At 40.9% G+C, this 19519-nt stretch overlaps 1 long non-coding RNA gene across 1 annotated transcript; it reads right to left on the reverse strand.

Annotated features, from left to right (window-relative positions):
• Positions 1 to 13575: 13575 nt before the first annotated feature.
• LOC139797186 (uncharacterized) lies at positions 13576 to 19497 on the reverse strand. The gene is made up of 2 exons (XR_011726335.1): positions 19245 to 19497; positions 13576 to 19134 (listed from the first exon to the last, which is right to left on the reverse strand). It is a non-coding gene; the product is annotated as an uncharacterized lncRNA (long non-coding RNA).
• Between the last annotated feature and the right edge of the window lie 22 nt (positions 19498 to 19519).

Here is a 19519-nt window from a genome sequence, read left to right on the forward strand (position 1 = left end):
GTTAGAAAAACAGTTGTAGTTTTTAAACTACACCAAAGCTACACTAAAATCAATGATGCAGATACATCTTTGAAATAAAGTCCCTCACAATTATTTCCTGTATGAGTGAATGATAATGGAATAAACATGGAAATGCATGCACTTACAAGAGAGAGAAAATAGAAGATACTTAAGAGAGATATTGCAGGTTTGACCATTTAGCAACTTGCCATACCAATATGAATATGGACTATAAAAGCAGCAGTGCTAATCCCTTCGTCGCTTGGGTTCTCAGGCTCTACAAAAGAAGCTTATCATGGGGTACTTATTACTGCTTACCTATCATTGCAGAAAAATAGCAGTCACATTGGACTATAATGTGAGTAGAAGCACTGGCTACTGTAATGTGCAGACAAGTAATGATGTATGACATAAGAAGCAGTTCTTGTCATTTGCTAACCTTTATGAGTCACTGAATAAATATTAAGAAGACTGACACCCAGTGCTCTGCCCCACAGCATATCTTACCAAATGTGGACAACACAGAAAATATATCTGCAAAATAAGGTGTCTTATGATACAAGGCATACCTCTAATGCTGAAGAGGGCTTGACTGGACTAGTACATGCATAAAAAATCCATTACAGCTCCTGTATGTAGGAATATTTGACTAATCTGAGTGACGCTCCAAAGTGCAGTGGTTGAATATTATTTATCCTCCTGCACAGATACTCTTACTCAGAATCAAAGTAGGTAATAAAATTTCTTCTCTTAAGGAGAGATTCAAGCAAGGATTTAGGAGTGCATAGACTAAGTTATGACAAAGTCTGTGTCCAAGGTGTGGGGACCATTACTTGCTAGACAGGGTATCTCATTTGGCACCTCCAACTGAAAAGATTCAGACTCCTAGTAATGTGGACCATTTGTTTTACAAATACTTGCCCTGGCTAAATTCCAAGTAGCAGTATGAATAGACTTAAGGGAGAGGGGAAAGGGACTTGGAAGATGTGAAAGAGGTCCTTTTGTGAAGACTGTAGATACCCTGAATTTAATTCTGTGCTTAAAAATAGCTTTCCTCTGTCACCGTGACACATCAGAGTTTCTGTCTCCGTTTCTTGGAGTTTAAAGAAAGGTGAAGGATTGGTGGCTGGGGGGGGGCGGAGGGGGTGGAGAGTAAATATGCTTTTCAGAGAGCAATCCTCTGAAGGCATCTTCAAGAACATTCAGTTTTCATAGATTCTTTTGGGGGAGAAAAATATGGATCTGAGAGAGCTAAGAGGCAGGGATGTGTGAAAGATGGCAGTGCAGAGATGACAGTGGAAGTGGAAAGAAAAAAATCACTAATGAAGCAGTGCAGGTAGACAAGTAGCTTCTAGGCTATATTAGGGATAGAAAGAAAAAGCCTGAGGTGGAAAAGACTATAGAACTTGACAGGTGACTGTTTGAGGTCCTAAATGATATTAGAGTTCTTCCAGTCTGTCTCTTCCTCTGCCTTCTGTAGCTCTGGAACTAATTTTACAGATTAAATAAAATACTGTGTCGACTTGGTGTGTCTGGCACTGAATTTGTAAATCCATCCTTTCTATTTCAGTCAGGCGTGACTGGGTGAACAACCTCTATAACTAAAAGAAGTGACATGAATGATGTTTCCCTGAAATAAGGTCAATGTTATTCTCATGTGACTTGAGCTGTGTGGAAAGAACAAAGATTTACCTCAACCAGGTGCTATTAACAACACTGGGTGCAGACATATTTTGTCTTAAGGTTCAGCTAATAATTAGTGAGTCATTATGATTACATCAGTTTTTACAAGAATGACAGTATCCTTCACAGAAATGTAATTCAGCATCAAATTCACCTTGGGGTGAAAGAAATTTTGTCAATACAAAGCAATTTTTGTGTGAGCACCAACCCTCTGCATTCACAATGCACATTTCTTAAAAAAGTTGCTAGTATTCATATTCTGCTTGGTCTTTGTCATCATAATGCCTAATCTTTTCTTGTCACATTCAAATGCAGTTTATGGACTTTTTTTTCCCTATTCCTTTATTTTCTTCTGACTTTCCATTTCAATATATAACAACTGATTTAAACTACTGTGGTCAGCTACCTTTGTTCTATACTTCTTGATACTTTAATTGTTAAAAAAAGAAAAAAATTGCAATGGTTGGTGCAGTCTTCTGCTGTTTTCAGATAGCATAAGAAGACAATATAGCATAAGAAGACTTTTTTAAAAAAAGTATACATATCTTATTTTAATACATATATATTTTAATATACATCAATACACATTATATATATTTTTATATATTATATATAACAGATGTATATATAATATATATATTTTAATATACATTTTTTAAATATACAGACCTAATCTATCTTATCTAGCTTTTTTGTCCTTACCACACAAAGAAATCGGCATTTCTGTAGGTGATTTTTTCTACAGAATGATCGAATGGCAACAGTGGCCATAAAATAGCAAAATACAGTTTATCTTGCTGGTAGAAAATGGCAGTATCTTTAGCAAAATGAACTTGCATATTTAATTTTTTTGTTATTAAAACTATGCTGCATTAAATGGTTGATAATCTCTTTAGAAATGCTTAAGTTCCCAGTTTCGCTGCCATATTATACTTCTATTTATCTGTCAATAGAGATTCACATTCTGCACCATGTCTAAATCCACTCAGAGAAAGGAATGATAAGGCAAGGCAGGTGTATTGCATTGGAAGACCTACATTATTTTCTTATCTTTCTTACACAACCATAACCATTCTAAGCAAAACTTAAATAGCAGTCTTTCTCATATATGCTGATTTTTCAGTTCTATATATAGTAGTAAATCCATGCCATACAACTTCAACAAACATCCCACCAGCTTCAAAAACATGACTTAAAATTTTTTTTGTGGAAAGCTTATGACCTACTATTGAATCCTTGTGAAAATTCTGTCATGCAGTCCCATTTTGTTCAGCATGAACAAATGTTATGTATTTTCTTATCAATTGATATTTTGCTTCAACTATTTCCAAATCTTCAGTTATTAATGGCTTCTCTTAGCCCCGTTCTTAGCCCTAGCTGAGTCATCAATGCAGGACTTTGGATATGGGAGTAAAATCCCTTCTGTGTTAGCTGCCCAGTCCAGATGGATGATGAGTTGCTGTGGATCCCAGCTCTGGGACCTGCAGGGACTGCCCTTGACTGTAGGGGTTATGGGAGGAGATGAGACCGGTGATGGAGCAGATGCACAAGAGCCATTAACATGGGTTGGAAAGTAAATTCTAGGTATAAGAACTTATAAAACTAAAGTGGGACATATTTAATTTTAGGTAACTGCTGTGATCTAGATCCTTTGACCCTTTTGATTTATATAAGCCAGTTTACATAGCCTGGATCCTTTGAAGATGTGGGAATTATATTTACATGTAAGCTCCGTTTTTCAGAAATCTGTGAATGTACTTTTCCTTAAAAGCAGTGGTCCTTTTTTACACTGCTTTTCTGGTGACAGAGAAAATTTTATTGACTAGAGAATTAGAAATGAAAAGCTAAGTTAATGCCTTTTTCTTTCTTACTCAAGCTGTTAGTCTGCTAAACAAATTGTTCTGCACTTTCTAGGGTCCTGCCCCCAGGGTCCAATGCAGGGCAGTCAAAAATGGAACTTGCACACCCTAACTGTATTTAGACTGGTTTTCCAGAAAAGAAACTCAATCTGATCTTTGCATTTAACCTCACATCTAAACAATACAACATACTGAAGCCATTAATTCTTAGCACTAAACTTAGTGATGACGAATTCCCTAGATGATTTTTACATTCCAGGGCTGCTACCACACAAGATTCATGAGAAAGTGAGGGAGATTCAAGATGCTTATCAAATATGTTTTCATATATATATGTAATTAAAAATTATTCTCAAAACTGCCTGGTGAACTAACAGTTTCTTCTAACATCACTAATTAGGAACTGAAAAATTCTGTGGTGTCACAGATGTTACTGCAGAGGAAACCACACTGGCAAAGCAATGAGGAAATAGTAACAGAACTTTTGTTAATTTAACAGAATAGAAGGTTTAACCCTTTTAGAGCTAGAAAAAGATCTGATGTTTATTATTAAAAGTTTTCATCCATTTCGTGGTGTGAGTACTTTTCCCCTATAAAGACATTTGGCAGATACTGGCTGGACATTTCACATAGGCTCCGTTCCGTCCTCAGGGCCAAATGCCACCTTATCAAAAGTGGATCTTTGATTAGTGAAAGAACTCCAGATCACAGGTTCTTTTCAGTGATCTGGCTTCAGACTCTACTGATAAAACTCAGAGCAAAGTCTAGTTCCACAGACCACAGAGAAAAAAAACCCCATATTTGATACAAGTAAAAAGTAGTAGTGCAATATAGTTTTCAAAAATATATGCAAGCAGTCCTGGTGGCTACCACAAGTTCATGACCCACTCAGACGTGACTGTTCTCAGAATCAAAAAACTGCAGAATAGTTGAGGTTGGAAGAGACCTGTGGAGGTCTGCTGGGCTCCCTGCTCAAACGTAACCACTTTGAGCCCACAACCACATCCAGATGGCTTTTGAGTATCTCAAGGGTGGACACTCCAGAAGTGCTCTGGGCAACCTGTGCCAGTGCTTGGTGACCCTCACAGTAAAAAAGTGGGCTGCCTTCTGTACTTCCATGTCTTTCATGTACTGGGGAGTCCCCCTAACTGGATGCAGTACCCCAAATGTGGCTTCATCAATGCTGAGTAGCGGGGAATGATCTCCTCCCATTGTCTTTCTTTTCTGTTTTCTTTTTTAAACTAGGTTCAAGGGCATTGTACTTTCCAAAATCTTTGCATCTGTTTGGTAAAAGGTATGTACTCTTATGAACAGATAAAATAACCTTTTCTTCTCAAACTCCTGGGGGAAAAAATTATTTAATACCTGTAGATTGACACCTGGAGCAGCTCATTGGAAGTATCTTCTCTACACATAGGTGTAGCAGAAAGCATCAAACTTTCATACTGTTGCTTCATAGTTTAGTCCTTAGCTTGGGTCAAGACAGAGGACACTGGAAAGTTTCAAACTCATTTATATACTTCAGATGTGGGAAAACTTGCTTCTGTATTGGGTAAGTTATTCCCCTTGCTGTGCCTCTTAGTGTTAATCTAAAATTGAACCTTTGCTTCTAGCCAGTGGATTGCTTTGTATGTTTGTATATCAGACTAAAGACTTTTCCCCTTGAAATCTAATGCAGTCTCCTCAGGCTCCCTGCAAAGCAGATTTTCTGACATTCCTATCATTCCCTTTAGGAAACTCAACTTTTTTCACATTTTTCTTTTGAAATATGGACAGTGGGCTGTACTATTCCAGTGACGGTCTGTCTGCTGTTGCAAATGGAGGCATCATGTATACCTTTAATAACACAAGCCACATACTAATGCTTCTGTCACTTTGAATCTGTCCAGAAGATAGCTAAAAATGCAAACTGCTGAGGCACAAGGTGGTTAATTTTGCTAATGCAAAAAATGTTATTAGTGGGGTGGCTGACTCGGAGCCCCCTTGTCATGTCCCAGCTCTTCTCCCTGTGTGGCAGCGTGGAATTGCATCATACAGGGATAAATAATGCCCTCAGTCAGACTTACTGGAGCTGTGCCTCATTGGAAACATCAGCAGCCTGACCATGCCCTGCATCAGGTTGCTGCCAGCAGCTGGTGCTCCCCAGGAGCAGGCAGAACAGGGCATCCCAGACAGAACCTTCCCACCACCACTGGCCAGGACCAGGACAGGCTGGGGAGCACTGGGGACAGGACATGGCCAGGCTGAGATGTCAGCATGCAGATGGGGGCCAGGATCAGGCCCAAACAGGGTCAGACACAGCCCTGGAGTGGTCAAGCTCAGGTGGAAGACCAATGGTAGAGGCTTAGCCCAAAACATCTCTCACAGAAGGGAGGGTCAGCTCTCCCCACAACCACCAAAGACATCTTGAACCCTGCAGCCAGACCTCCAGGATCAGGGATGCTCTTGAGGCCCTGGCAGCATACCAGCTCTCATCTTAATAGTGGGAGCTGAGATTCAACCACTGGTTTCTGCTTTGCTTAATCTGTTGATTTTTTTGTCTGTCTCATTCCTGAGCCTATCATCACCTGCACAGATGAAGACTGAGTAATTAAGCCCTTTCAAATTGTTAGGTCAGGAAATGGGAAGGATGTTGGAAGTACCTGTGTCCAAGGGTAGAGAACACACTTGAGAGAAATCAAGCAGAACTGCTTGTGAGTGCTGTGCTTGCTGAGTGTCTGCACAACCTGATGAAACTTGTTCTTATTTTGGTCAGCAATGAAACTAAAACCTCAGGGTCCATCAGGTCCTTGGAACTATGGCCTTCCAGGGAGAAAAAGTGCAGGATTACTGTGTGCCACATATGTTCTCATTCCAAGTTCCTAATTGATAGTGGGTGCTACTTTTCATCATCCTCACTCACCTGTCATGGAGATAACCAGGAACTAATATGTCTTATGTTGTAGAAGGTGACTGGGAATGCCTCTGCCATCCACCAGAGCTAGACAAGAGTGTTCAGGCAATTCAGAAAATATTTGCCGACCTGCTAGTAAGGATTTATCCCTCTTCCAGTTACCTAGTTGATATTCATGATGCTAATTAAGATACTAGCTGTCCCTGCCTGTCCTCTCTTTTCCATGCTGATGGAATGCAGTGCTCTCTTCCTGATAAAGGAGGCACTAGCAGATAAGTCACAGAACGTGTGGGGCAGGGCTGTGGCAAGCCAATAGGCAAGTGGAAGCATCTTATAATGTGGCATAAACTCAACAAGAAAACTATATTAGACTGTGGGAAGTGGTGAAGATGATGTGAGTGATAAGAAAGGAATGTGTCAATGAAGCCACTCTGCTTAACAAAGAGATGACAGAAATTCCCTGGAACTCTGTGGAAAAACACCAAGACTGTTGGGGGAACCTTGGGATAGGGCTAGATTATAAATAGGACCCTCAGTTTAATAAACTTTGGTCTCAGTTTGGAAAAGTGACTGAGTCCATGGCACAGTGCACCACACTAGACTACCTCTCCTATTTGTTTTTTGATAAATAAAATTTGTGGATTTCACTTTCAGGATGTGGTGTACTGCCATTTTGGGTGAGGATTGGCAATGCAGTACTAACGTATTTTTGAGAGCAAGTGATCATGATATAGTATTTCCTTGTCTGAATGATTGTAAGGCTGCACACTGGTTCTTATCTCTACTGTCTCTATTGTTCATCTTCTGTCTATTGTTATGGTTATCACTTGGAGTAAAAAGACATTGATTTACAAAACACTTGGACTTTATTAACAGAGTATTCTTGCTGGAATGATGAAGTCAATTGAGAACTCCACAGGAGGAAGAAGTGACTTGCTGGAGTGTGATGTACCTTTCACTATGGCTGTGGCTTGCATGCCTTCAGCTATGTAGCTCAGGGGCTGTATTTCCTGGAGCTGTCAGGTATTCCCCACAGGTGTTTCCAATAGTTCTGTCTTGTGTTTCATTGCCTGGATTTCATCCAGCTGCATGTTGCTGAGTACTTCTTTGCCTTTTCCAGAAGAATGGCCATACTACATTAGATTGTAATAGAAACACAGTTCCTTACCATTCTAATTGTGGTAGCAATAGATGCATCAGGAAAGTCTATAATAACAAGGCACTTCTGGAGGTATGCTTTCCCAAGTATGCCATCCTAACTTGCTACAGTCAGCAGATAGGATTTTCTGTTTCTGATGGTGTTTTGTTGGCCTCTGGACATAAGCTCACAAAATACACACTGGCCACTCCTTTTCTACCCTGTGGTTCAAACTTTCACCAAAAATTCTGCAGAGGTGTAGAGAGATATTACAGAAATTTGCTCCTTGAGGTCACAGGTAACCTGAAAAAACAAAGAATAGATAATTGTTCCTAGTCCTTTAATTTCCCTGTTTAGAAACATATATTTAAACCTTAATTAAAGTCTTGAAGCAAACACTCCATTTAAGGCCTTGGGTGCTGAGTATTTTTTTCCCTAACTGTGCAAGATCAACATCTTGTAAAACTTCTCCTGGGAATACTGAAGTAAAAGGATAGGAAAGAGTAAGCAGAGAAAATATTTAATGAAGGATGCTAAACTATTCCAGGCAGAATTCTTGAGGGAATATCTTTCAAGAGGAATCCCTAAGTGGCAGGAGAGAAGCTGAGAAAACACACAGTTGGTATCTTTTATATCCTGGAAGGACTGGTAGAATAATATGAGGAGCTTTTTCCTTTCTTGTTTCCTCGTCTGTGCTGTGCTGGCAAAGAAGTAAGCATCCTGTAAAATGCTGTCTTTAAATGCATAAATGCAAACTGGTTTGTCTGTCTGCAAGCTTGAGGACTGAGTGTAGCTACTCCCTACAGTGACTTTTTATAGACTTCTGCTGAGTGACCTCTGTGGCTCCCTCCGCAGCTCTGCCTCTCCAGTGGTGGCTCATCACTGCCTGTCTGCACCGGGGGGACAAATGGGATCCACCCAAAGGTATGAGGGATCTGGCAAAATTTCTTACCAAGACACTGTCCATCATTTACCAGCAGCCCTGGCTAACGGGGGAGGTTCTGGTTGGCTGCAGGTTAGCAAAGAAAGGCTGGAAGGACGATCTGGAGAACTACAGGTCTGTCAATCTCACCTAAGTGCCAGGGAAGGTTACAGAGCAAATCACCTTGAGTGCCCATCCCATGGCACGTACAGGATAACCAGGGGATCAGGCCCAGTCAGAATGGGTTTGTGAAAGGCAGGTTCAGCTTGACTAGCTGGATCTCTTCTTATGACAAAGTGACCTGCTAAGTGGGTGAGGAAAAGGCTGTGGGTGGTTTCTGCCAAGACTTTAGTAAATCCTTGGCACCGTTTCTCACAGCAATCTCCCATAGAAACTGGCTGCTCATGGTTTGGACAGGTGTGTGCTTTGCTGGGTGAAAAACTGTCTTGATGGCTGGGCCCCAAGAGTTGTGGTGAATGGAGCTAAATACAGGTGGCTGCTGTCTGTTCCAGGAGTGGAGTTCCCCAGGGCTCAGTGTTGGGGCCAGTTCTCTTTAATGTCTTTCTTAATTATCTGGATAAAGGTATTGAGTGCACTCTAAGTAAGTCTGCTGATGACACCAAGCTAGGCAGGACTGTTGATCTGCTTGAGGGTAGGAAGGCTCTTCAGAGAGATGTGAACAGGGTTGATCAACAGGCTAAGGCCAATGGTGTGAGGTTCAACAAGGCCAAGAGTCAGACCCTGCACTTGGGTCTCAACAGCCCCATGCAGTGCTACAGGCCTGGGGAAGAGTGGCTGGAAAGCTGCCCAGAGGAAAAGGAGCTGGGGGTGTTGGTCATCAGTGAGCTGAATATGAGACAGCAGTGTGCCCAGGTAGACAGGGTGTCCACCAGCATCCTGGCTTGTATCAGATATAGTGTGGAGACCAGGAGCAGGAGAGTGATCATCACCCTCTGGTCAGCACTGGTGAGGCTGCACTTCATTCCTGGTGTTCAGTTTTGGGCCCCTCTCTACAAGGACACTGAGGTGCTGGACTGTGTCTGAAGATGGCAGTGAAGTTGGTGAAGGGTCTATAGCACAGGTCTTGTGAGGAACATTTGAGGGAACTGGGGCTGTTTAATCTGGAAGAAAGGAGTCTGCGGGGAGACCTTATGGCTTTCGCACCTGCCTGAAAGTAGGTTGTGGTGAGGTGGGTGTTAGTCCATTCACCCAAGTAACAAGCAATGGAACAAGAGGAAATGGCCTCAGCTTGTCCCAGAGGAGTTTTAGGTTGGATATTAGGAAAAATTTCTTCATCACAAGAGTTGTCAGGCAGTGAAACCCAGGGAAGTGGTGGAGTTATTAATCCCTGGAGGTATTTAAAAGATGTGTAGATGCAGTGCTTGGGGACATGGTTTAGTGATGGAATTGGCAGTGCTAGGTTAACAGCTGGACTAGATCTTAAAGGTCTTTCCCAACCAGAATGGTTCTATGATTCTAGTTCAAAACCACACATACTGGCTGGGAAATAATGTAATTTAATTTCTGTAAGGGAAGCTTAGATGTCTTTTCTCTTAGTTGCTTATGTGTGTATCACTTTTCATACCACAATGAGTTTGACACAGAGTAGTGTGAGTATCCAACACACAGATTAGTGTATGTTTAGCTAAGTTTTCCTTCTTGTGGACTAATGAAAGTACAGACATCTGAGTGAGATTTTAGGCTCCATCTCTTTGTTGGGGTTGGACCTAGACCAATGCTGGGCTTTTAGACAAGTCATTTTACTTTGTTATTTGCTTCTCCATCCAAGACAATCGTGGTTTCCTCTCCATACCTTACTGACCATGTAATTCATGTTCATTAACAGGAAATAGAAGTGGGAGTATAGCAGTTTATAATATAAAAACCCTTTCATTATTGATAGGAACTTTGAGTTACGGGCAGCAGAACTGAAAAAGTTTACTAGACATTTGACTGTTGAAGGTGGGAACACCTGCATTCAGATGGCTGTCAGTGTAAGTCACCATTTCCCGTGCTCTGGTGTGGCCCATGGGGAAGAGTTTGCACTACTAGAAAGGATTATCTGCAGAAGGTGTCAGTGCCTGGCAGATATGGGCATGGTGCATACATGTCTCTACTAGAAAGTAAATTCTCATGGTGTAATTCCTGCGCCAATCCTTCTGTCATAATTGCATCGCTTTCTCAGCAGTGTCGCTGCAAGCAAACTTACTTTCCTTGACCTTTTGAAAATCACTGATCCTAAAGCACAAAATAATTTATAGATTAGCCATTATACATCTAAATACACAGAGACATTGAGCTTATCTATGTCCTTTGCTTCTTAGTTTATAAGTTTACTTTCATCTGCACAAAAATGTGTGCTCTTGATATTAGGTTAGTGGGATGATCCACTTTTCTTTCTAAAATCAGACTACGCTTAACACTGATGCTACAGCTACTCCAGGTCACATATTTAACAAGGCACATGCACTCATCTTGTTGCTGAAATAGCAGCTTACTTGTAAGATGATCTTTACAATGTCCATTTATCTTTTCTGTCTTTCATGGAAAAGGCATGGGAGGTTTTAACAGAAATACTGAGGAAAAAATGGACATGAATCAACGCACTCTGTGATCAATGTTGTATTAAGATTTTGGCCTCTAGAAAAGTGGTAACTCTGCCAGAAGAAATATGCACGTTTTTCCTTGTCAAGACTTTACTGAGGTCACATGCAAAACTTCAATGGGCTTTTCATCAGGCAGTTTGTTGTTACATTGAGAAGGCAGAATAGCTCCTGGGGTATAACATGGCCTTCAGGATAGACTCCTGGGCCCCCAGGATAGACTCGTACCTAGAGCTAGCTTAATAAAAATCAGTGTAATCAACCTCTCAAATTACAATGCAGTGTGGCATAGATCTCTTCAGGTGATTCTTCACCCCCAAGCCAGAAGGCATAATCATGTAATAATTCCTAGTTAAATGAGGGTGCGGTCACTTGCTAAAATCTTTGTTTGCAAAACATAAACAAGTTTTTCTTCCTTAGGGAAGAGAGAAAATGAACAATTTTAAGATTGTTTTTTTTTTCTTACTCAAGTAATAGCATCACATCATTTCAAGCACAGCGGTGCAGATAAGAGCCCAGACGAAGTTTCCATTCACCACCACATATGGGAAGACAGGCTTAGTCATGGGTGTTCTCTGTGTGTTTTTCTCTTTCTTCTATCCACCCTTTAAAAAATGAGTATTTTTCTCTGAAAATTTCTAAAGAATGAATTGTGTACAAGCTTACTTACAGCAGCCATAAAACCTTGAACGTATGCCTAGCTGCTCCAGTCTCTGGATATGGCAAGTACCTGCTATCTGCTCGAATAATCTTAAGTCAAGGTAAGTCTTCACTGAAGATATTAGCTGCTCCCATCTGGTTTGGGCACACACATTGCCAGAACTGGCATTGCTCTGTGATCTCCAGGCTTGCTTGGCCTCCCTTGAAGTCCCTATTGAACCTCCACTGGGTGGTAAATCTCTACTTACCCTCTGACTTGTAAATCCCCAGAATGGCAATGGAGGAACTGCAAAGTGAGATTGATCTGTTTATTAAGTAAGGATGACACACTGAACTGAGCCTAATTGCTGCAATTTCTGTGCAGGAAAGGCAGCTTAAAAGTTCCCTTTCGGGGAAAAAAAAAATGTTGTGGGACAAAAATATGACCCTTTAAAAGCAGATTGTAATCACTATGTCTAGGGGTTTTATTTGGACATACCAGCATCCTGAGACTCTAACATTTCATAGTCAAGCAGACAGCAAGAGGAATAATATGAAACCGCTATGGACAAATGATGGAAAACACGAATTAAAGTCAGTTAATCACTATGAGAATGAAATAGGAATAACTGGAACCCTTCTTTGGCCACAAGATGACTTGTTGAAGCATCTGTTTGCTTACCAAATGAGTGTATGGATGAAATAATAATTTAAACTAGCTTTTAAAATAAATAGTGACCTTCTTTGGTTCTAATACTTTACGTTCTTTTTGCTTCTATAACTAGTTAGGTAAGACAGTAATTCCACAAGATCTCTCTCCATTTAAAACCTGTTATCTAGCAGTTAAGTCATCATATTATGCCTGCAGCACCCAGATTCCTTTTCAGTTTTTTCAAAGGACACTGTACGTCACAATAAAAAATAATTTCAACACTTATGAGAAAAGATATTGACAGTATCTTTTTTTCCTCAATATACTTTAAAATTCCTTTAAGACTCTATTTTCTACTTACTTCATGAAGTCCTGGATTTTCCTTTCTATACTGCCTACTGAAAGGTTTGCTGGGGAAAGACACTACTGGCTAGCTGGAAAGAAAAAATCTGCCTTTGAAAAGGCAGATTTTAATTACAAGATATGGGTAGCTATGGGTTTTTGGTTTTGGTTTTTTTCTGAAATGCGGGTGGTTTGTGAAAGGTGACATTGTTTGGCCAGTGATGAGTGATACCCCAGTGTCAGAGATGGTGGAGCTGTGGCTACCCTGTTCAAAGACCAGGAGGAGGACTCGGAGGTTTAAAGGGAATGGTGTAGCATTTGCCCCGAACAGGGCTGAAAGCTGTGCAATGGGATTGATAGCTACTGTGACTTCTGGATTTAACTTTTAACTTGTGATAATCACCTATTAACACTGATTTTTGTTGGTATTATGTGGCTGGATAGCTTGCTATCAGCTCATGAGGTAGAAAAAGATTAAAGGAAAAACAAAACTGTGCATCAGGAGATAAAATGTGTGAACAAGTGATAGTCACTAACAAGATCCTTGGAAGTGCATGAGTGTTAAGATCTTAATTAAACTTTATTTACCAAAAAAAGGCAAGTTACATTTTAAATCAAGCAAAGCTTCCCTGCTGCCATCAGGGTGTTTGAAACTGGATAAAGGGCAAACGGGCAGCAGTTTTCTTTTAAGGCTTGCACTGCAACTATTTATATGTGTAACTTATTAATTTTATAACTTGATATGAACATGTATTTTAAATTTTATGCAGCCAAAGTCATACTTGCTCAGAATAACATCTGGCAAACATCTTGTAAAATAAATGAACTTTATTAGAAACATTAGTTTAAGACAGGAAAACAAATCTTTGATACAAATTTTATTGACAAGCTATTCAGAAGAGAACTTAGGGAGAGGTACTTTCATGGTCCTGCATTAGGAGGAAAAAAAATGTTGTAATTAGATATGGTAAGATCAGTTCTGCATGCTATTATTAGGAGGACAGCTCTAGTAATTATATATACAATAAGATGTCCAAGTCCATGGATATCTGTTCCTAATCATCAAACTCAGAATACAGAAAAACTTCCCATTTGTATTAATTTTGTATCATGAAAATGCAAATTAAAATTTTTTTATTGTGATCATTATGAAAAAGTGTCAACTTTTAAAAATTAAATTGAAAAAAGAAATAGCAAGCCATATGCCATATTGTCATTAATGTAACAAAAAAATCTTTATGATACATATAAGTATTTAGGTAGGCAGAGGTACCACATTATTTATGATATAAAAAGAATCAAACTTCTGATTTTCTTCATTTAGAAAGTATTTTGCTATTTGCTGTTTCAGCAACTTAAAAAAACCCAACTACCACCAAACAAACAAAAACAAACAGACAACCCCAAAAAACCCACAACAAACAAACAAAAACATCAAAACCCCACAACAAACCAGCCCAGACAACTCTACTATTTCACTGGCATTTCAGCAGGACAATACTTGCTGGAAGGCAACTGTAATTTTCACTGGTAGGTAGAGACTTCCTAGAAATGAAGTTTGCCTCTACTAACAGTTGCACAGTGGAGGCTTTAATTGTAAAATCCAAAAAGTAAACTGTTGCTGACTCATTGGCTAATAGAACCAGAAAAATGAAAGTCTGATCCCTCAAATTGCCAATTTTTTCTTGTTCTATACTTACTACATATGTTCTATACTTATCTCATGATTTCCTTGGAAGCTGTGGGAGAACTAGAAATGTGAAAATTCAGCAACTGTGAACCAGCAGGGTAGATATTTTAAACGCTATTTCTGGCTTTTATCTTAATCTTCTTTACTGATACTAAATGACCACCTAATATTTTGGGGAAAGAAAAGATATTAGGAAAGTTCTCAAAGCTTGGTCCTTCCAGTAGAAACCTCTTTAATGTTGAGAACTTTGATTTCTGGTTAGTAAAATCTATGTTCTGAGGACTTTCTGACTTGAAGCCCTTGGCAATGCACCAAACTCAGCTATGGTTCCAGTCTTCTGATCTGTGAATTCTTCCTTTACTGGGCAAATTCTCTACTTTATGACAATGCACCATTTTGGGTAGATTTTTTTTCTCTGTTGATGGGTTTTAGCATGTAATCAGAAACACTGAGATACATTTTGTAGCAAAAGAAATGGTTTCTGAGGAGGAGTGTCTATTTAAAGAGAAATCAGTTTTAAGGCAATCCTAATGCTATTTAAAGTAATTTTCTGTTTAATTTCAAATGTAAGTACTTTCCCTAGATGTAGTTCTTAACTTATGACTCCAAATCAAAAAGACAAACCTCTCTAAAGCATGAAAATACATATGGAGCATATTTCTGTACAGTCAAATTCCTAAAAATATGTTAACAGTTTCAAAATCATTAAATCTTTGTTTTATACAAATATTATACCTGCAAAGTTTACTGCTTTCCCTTGTTTGCATTATATATAGTGCATAGTTAACTTGTTTATGTAACAAAAGTGTCAGTAATTGCCGTATTTTCCTCATAGCCACATTTTCTTCCAAGTTCTTAGTAGCTGATGATAGCCATCAAATTAACTGCCAAGTGCTATAATGTCAGATGGTGCATTAATTGCATTTACTATGAAACTTTGCTTCACTTGCTCTCTTGCAAACTCCCTGCTGAGCAGTTTTGAACTCACCATAGTTCTTCACACAGCTGAACTGATGCCCCAAACATCCATTCCTCCAGAAGAGGTCCACAACAGGTCAGTAAAAGCTGCAAGTTTCAAGTCTGGCATATCTCAGGGACTGCTGAAACAAGATAGGGGCACTCAATCCCACCAGGAAGCTGGGAATCTCACTTCCCAAAGGGCCATTTTTATGCCTAGAAAGCTTTAGAAAAACTTTTAGAAAACACTCGATTATCGCTAATGCAAGCTGAGCTGCCTCTGAGCAAGCAACGTTTTAAAAATATTCTTTTCTGAAATCTAGGATCTGGAAGGTACTTACTGGTTTCCTATTTTGCACATGCTCACAGCCTTCTGCAAACAAAGCAATCCTGAGCAGATGTTAAGCTGAGCCAAAGCCTACCCTGATTTTTTTATCACAGTAAGTGACTTTGAACCCTCATGCAGGCCAGATGACTGTGGCACTGACAGATACCTGTGAGGCCTGAGCTATTGAACCTTCAGCCCTGCCCAAAGGGGTCATTCGTGATTGTTTCCATCTTTTCAGTAACTCCCAAGAGACTTGACCTGAGACAATTCAGCTTCCCGACCTGGCAGACAATGACTCCTTATTGTATTGCTCAGGATTGCATTTCTGCCACCTTAGCAAAAGGGATTGGCCTTTGAGGAGTCCGAAGTGTGCCAAAGCAAGTACACAACGGGGTTGGGGAAAAGGAACAAGCTGCTAGATCAGCTCAAGCCATGACACGTGCCTTTGCCCTCACACCTGCTTTCAGTATGACGTGATATGAAGGGTGCTGACAAAGGAGCTCTGCCACGTCTCACTGTTGTAGTCAGAGGAGACATCACACCAAAACATGACTGCTTTACTGGTCTACCAGGAGTTGCTACCAGGACTGCAGGCTCAGGAACAGAGCAGGTGCTGATGCCTTGGCTGCTTCCATGTAAAGCTAAGCCCTCACTGAAGGTGGGTTTAAGGCATTGGATTTTGTTCTTTTGAAGTGGTTGTGGCAAAAGAACCCAAACATGTTCCCTTTTGTCAGCCCTGAAGAGGAGAGGTGGAAACCTCCAGCAGCAGGGTGGGCAGGGCTGGTGGGGTCAGTGCTATCTAAGGCAGCCACAGCAAGGTGTGCTGGCTGTGCTGGGTCATCCCCCTAACCAGCTCTGCCTGCCTCTAGGCAGGAGGGGTTGTCATCAGAAAACTTCCTTCTGCAGGCAGAGCTTCAGTTGGTGTCTGACTAAATCATGAGATGTCAGCTCTTCATTATTAAAAATACTATTTTTCACTTTCTCTCCAATATAGAGAATATGTTTCCCCCCTTCCCTTTGCAGTTCCAGTCTTGGCACTGAAGTGGGCTGGCTTTCCATAAGGAAGGGTCTGAAGATAGGACCCAGAATTTTTAAAACTCTCTGCTCTAAAAAGTGGGAAGCAGTTCATCTGTAAACTCTGCTGTTGAAAAAAACCCAACACTGTTATGGAACAAGGCATGAAGGCTTTACTGACACTTACCAATTGCTCTTGTCCTCTAAAACAAACCTCCTTAAAATAATTCTGCCAGAACCCAATATCCTGTTCTAGTCTACTGAACTCCATTATGTACCATGGAGGCAGGTGCAAGCAACAGATACACAGGACTCTAAAGCATTTTGAAAATAAGGTTCTAGAATGGAAAATGTGAAAAAATAGAATTAGTTTTAGAAGGCAAAATAAAAATTTCTACAGTGTAAGGATAAACAGAGCTTTATGTGGCAAAGGGATGGCTCATACATAATTGAGTGATGTAGGATTTTTAATTAAAATGTGGTGACGCCTTTCAAGCCCGTGACACACTGCAGTGTAAACAAACTGTGTGTTCAAAGGTGCAGGTGACATTGTGAACTGTGTTATTTCACACCTTCATGCCTTTATTTCTGACCTTTGTTTGGAGAGCTGTGCAGTGGTCACAAGAAGCTCCTCTTCATAAGAAGTTTCTCTGTTTGGCCCTGCTGTTCCTTTGGGTGGTCTTGGTTCAGGATAGTATATAATGAAAATGGCTTTGCCTCTTGTGTCAGCAAGTGGATGACTTTGCTTGGAAGTTACTGCAATCACAACCCAGCATCTCTTCACTCTGCTTTGGTACCCCTAAGGGAAATGACAGGGATCTTGCAGAGCGCCAGTGGGCTAGGCAAGAATTTGCTTTTCCTTGGTGATAATGAAGGTGTATGATAGAGATTGTGATTGCTTAGGTTAGAAACTTGTTCCAGTATAATGATACTGAGAATATTGCTGGGTGCAACCTGTATGGATGGGGAAACAGTTTCTAACCTAAGCAATTGAGATCTCTATCACACCCCTTCATCATCATCATCCTCCTCCTCCTCATCATCATCCTTCTTCCCACAAAAGCCAGGGGCAAACAGATGAAGTAAAAGAGCACCTGCAAATAAAAATAAATAGAAACACTACTCCCGGAGCTTGTTTCTCCTGGAGTTTTATCTTCACATGGAAAAGTAATGAGTCCAACTCCTACTGCAAGTACTACATGAGAAAAACACATTATTCTGCAAGGGAGCAAGCTCACTGTCCACCTGAAACCTGACTTCTTGCCAACAAGGGGCAGTGGATGCCCTCCCGAGGAAGACATATTGATGCTTGTGGAATAGAAATACTCAAAACTCAGTGAGCTTCACTCTGCCAGTGGGGCTGTGGACTCAGCTTTCTAAGACATATCTCTAACTCTCCAAAGTGGCTTTTTCTGATGCACACCTGCCAAACTCATAATTTCAAATTTTTGAAAGAAGAAAAATAGAGGTGTAATGACCAACTCCAGCTACGGCCAGAAGATATCCCTCTCAGCCCTTGACTTGTCAAAATGGCAGCATTACACTTGATAAAAATCTGAGATGTTCAGAGTCTACAAATAGTTGATTCTGGCACAGGACTGTGCTCATGCACGTGAATGTAAAAGAAAAAGAGGGAGGAAAAAAACCCCAAAAGCAAACATCAAAGGATTTGGCACATGATGGCTTTTACATGACAAAAATATGTGAAGAGTACAAGAATGCAACATTAATGTTTCCTAATGTATCCAAATTTCCTAACATTGACATTTTGCAGTCCAATTAATATTGCATCCCTTGCTCTTATGCCTGACTTTATTTTCAGAGAACCATTAAGGGATTAATAAGATTCAGAATTCTACCTTATTCATTATAACTGTACTTCATGTGACGTGGGTGCCTAAATAAAACAAAGTCCTTTGACGATCCGTATCTCACTGTGTGTGTGGGTGTCGGGAACTTAGCGCGGGGCGTGATGCGAGGGAGTTCAGTGACACCGAGTGAGGCGCGGACGCTTCGTCCCGCAAGGTTTGCAGCCGAGTTTGGCCACTGACAGCGTCTCTACTTAATGTGTCTGTGCTCTAATTCTGGTTTCTGTGGAGGCTCCGTTTGTTTGTTCAGCAAATCCCGGGCATGTTGCGTGCTATGAGAGGAGCGGACCTGAGTGGTTATTTACTTTTTGCTTTTCATCGTGCATCTTTAATTGCACGCGTGCCGTTCAGACTGAAGAGCGACACCGAGACAGTATTCGTGGCCGACCGGGGCAGGGACAGCGGTACTGAAAAGCGGTACTGCCGGGGCAAGACGCGTTTTCGTTTAGAATCGAGGACCGAAGTTTGTCACGGTTTAACTCCGGCTGTCTCAGCGCTGCGCGAAGTCGCTCCGGGAGGTGTTGCCCGCCAGCAGAGTCAAACAACCTGGCGAGGTAAATAATAAAGGGAAGTACTATTTCAGTATACAAACTTTTAAAAAATAGTGCATCCTTGGAAAAAAAAAAAAAAAAAAAAAAAAAAAAAAAAAGCTGTACCTGCCGCCCAATTAAAGACTTCCGTCTGGTGCTGAAACTGCCACGGCGGGAGGCGGGTGGAAAAGGAGAACTCTGGCGGGGGCATTTCCAAACTTCACTGGGACCTTTCGGGGGGCGGAGCAGGGCGAGGCAAGTGCCGGTGTCCTCCAGGCGGTACGGGACGACCGGGGGGCCGCAGCGCAGACGACATGCGGGGGGTGAATTCCTCAATGGCGCTGGCCACGCCCACCCCGTGTGGAGGCGGGGCTTGCACCACCCTCGGCCACGCCCCCCAC

Source organism: Heliangelus exortis, chromosome 5 (genome assembly GCF_036169615.1).
Source record: "Heliangelus exortis chromosome 5, bHelExo1.hap1, whole genome shotgun sequence".
Lineage (NCBI taxonomy): Eukaryota > Metazoa > Chordata > Aves > Apodiformes > Trochilidae > Heliangelus > Heliangelus exortis.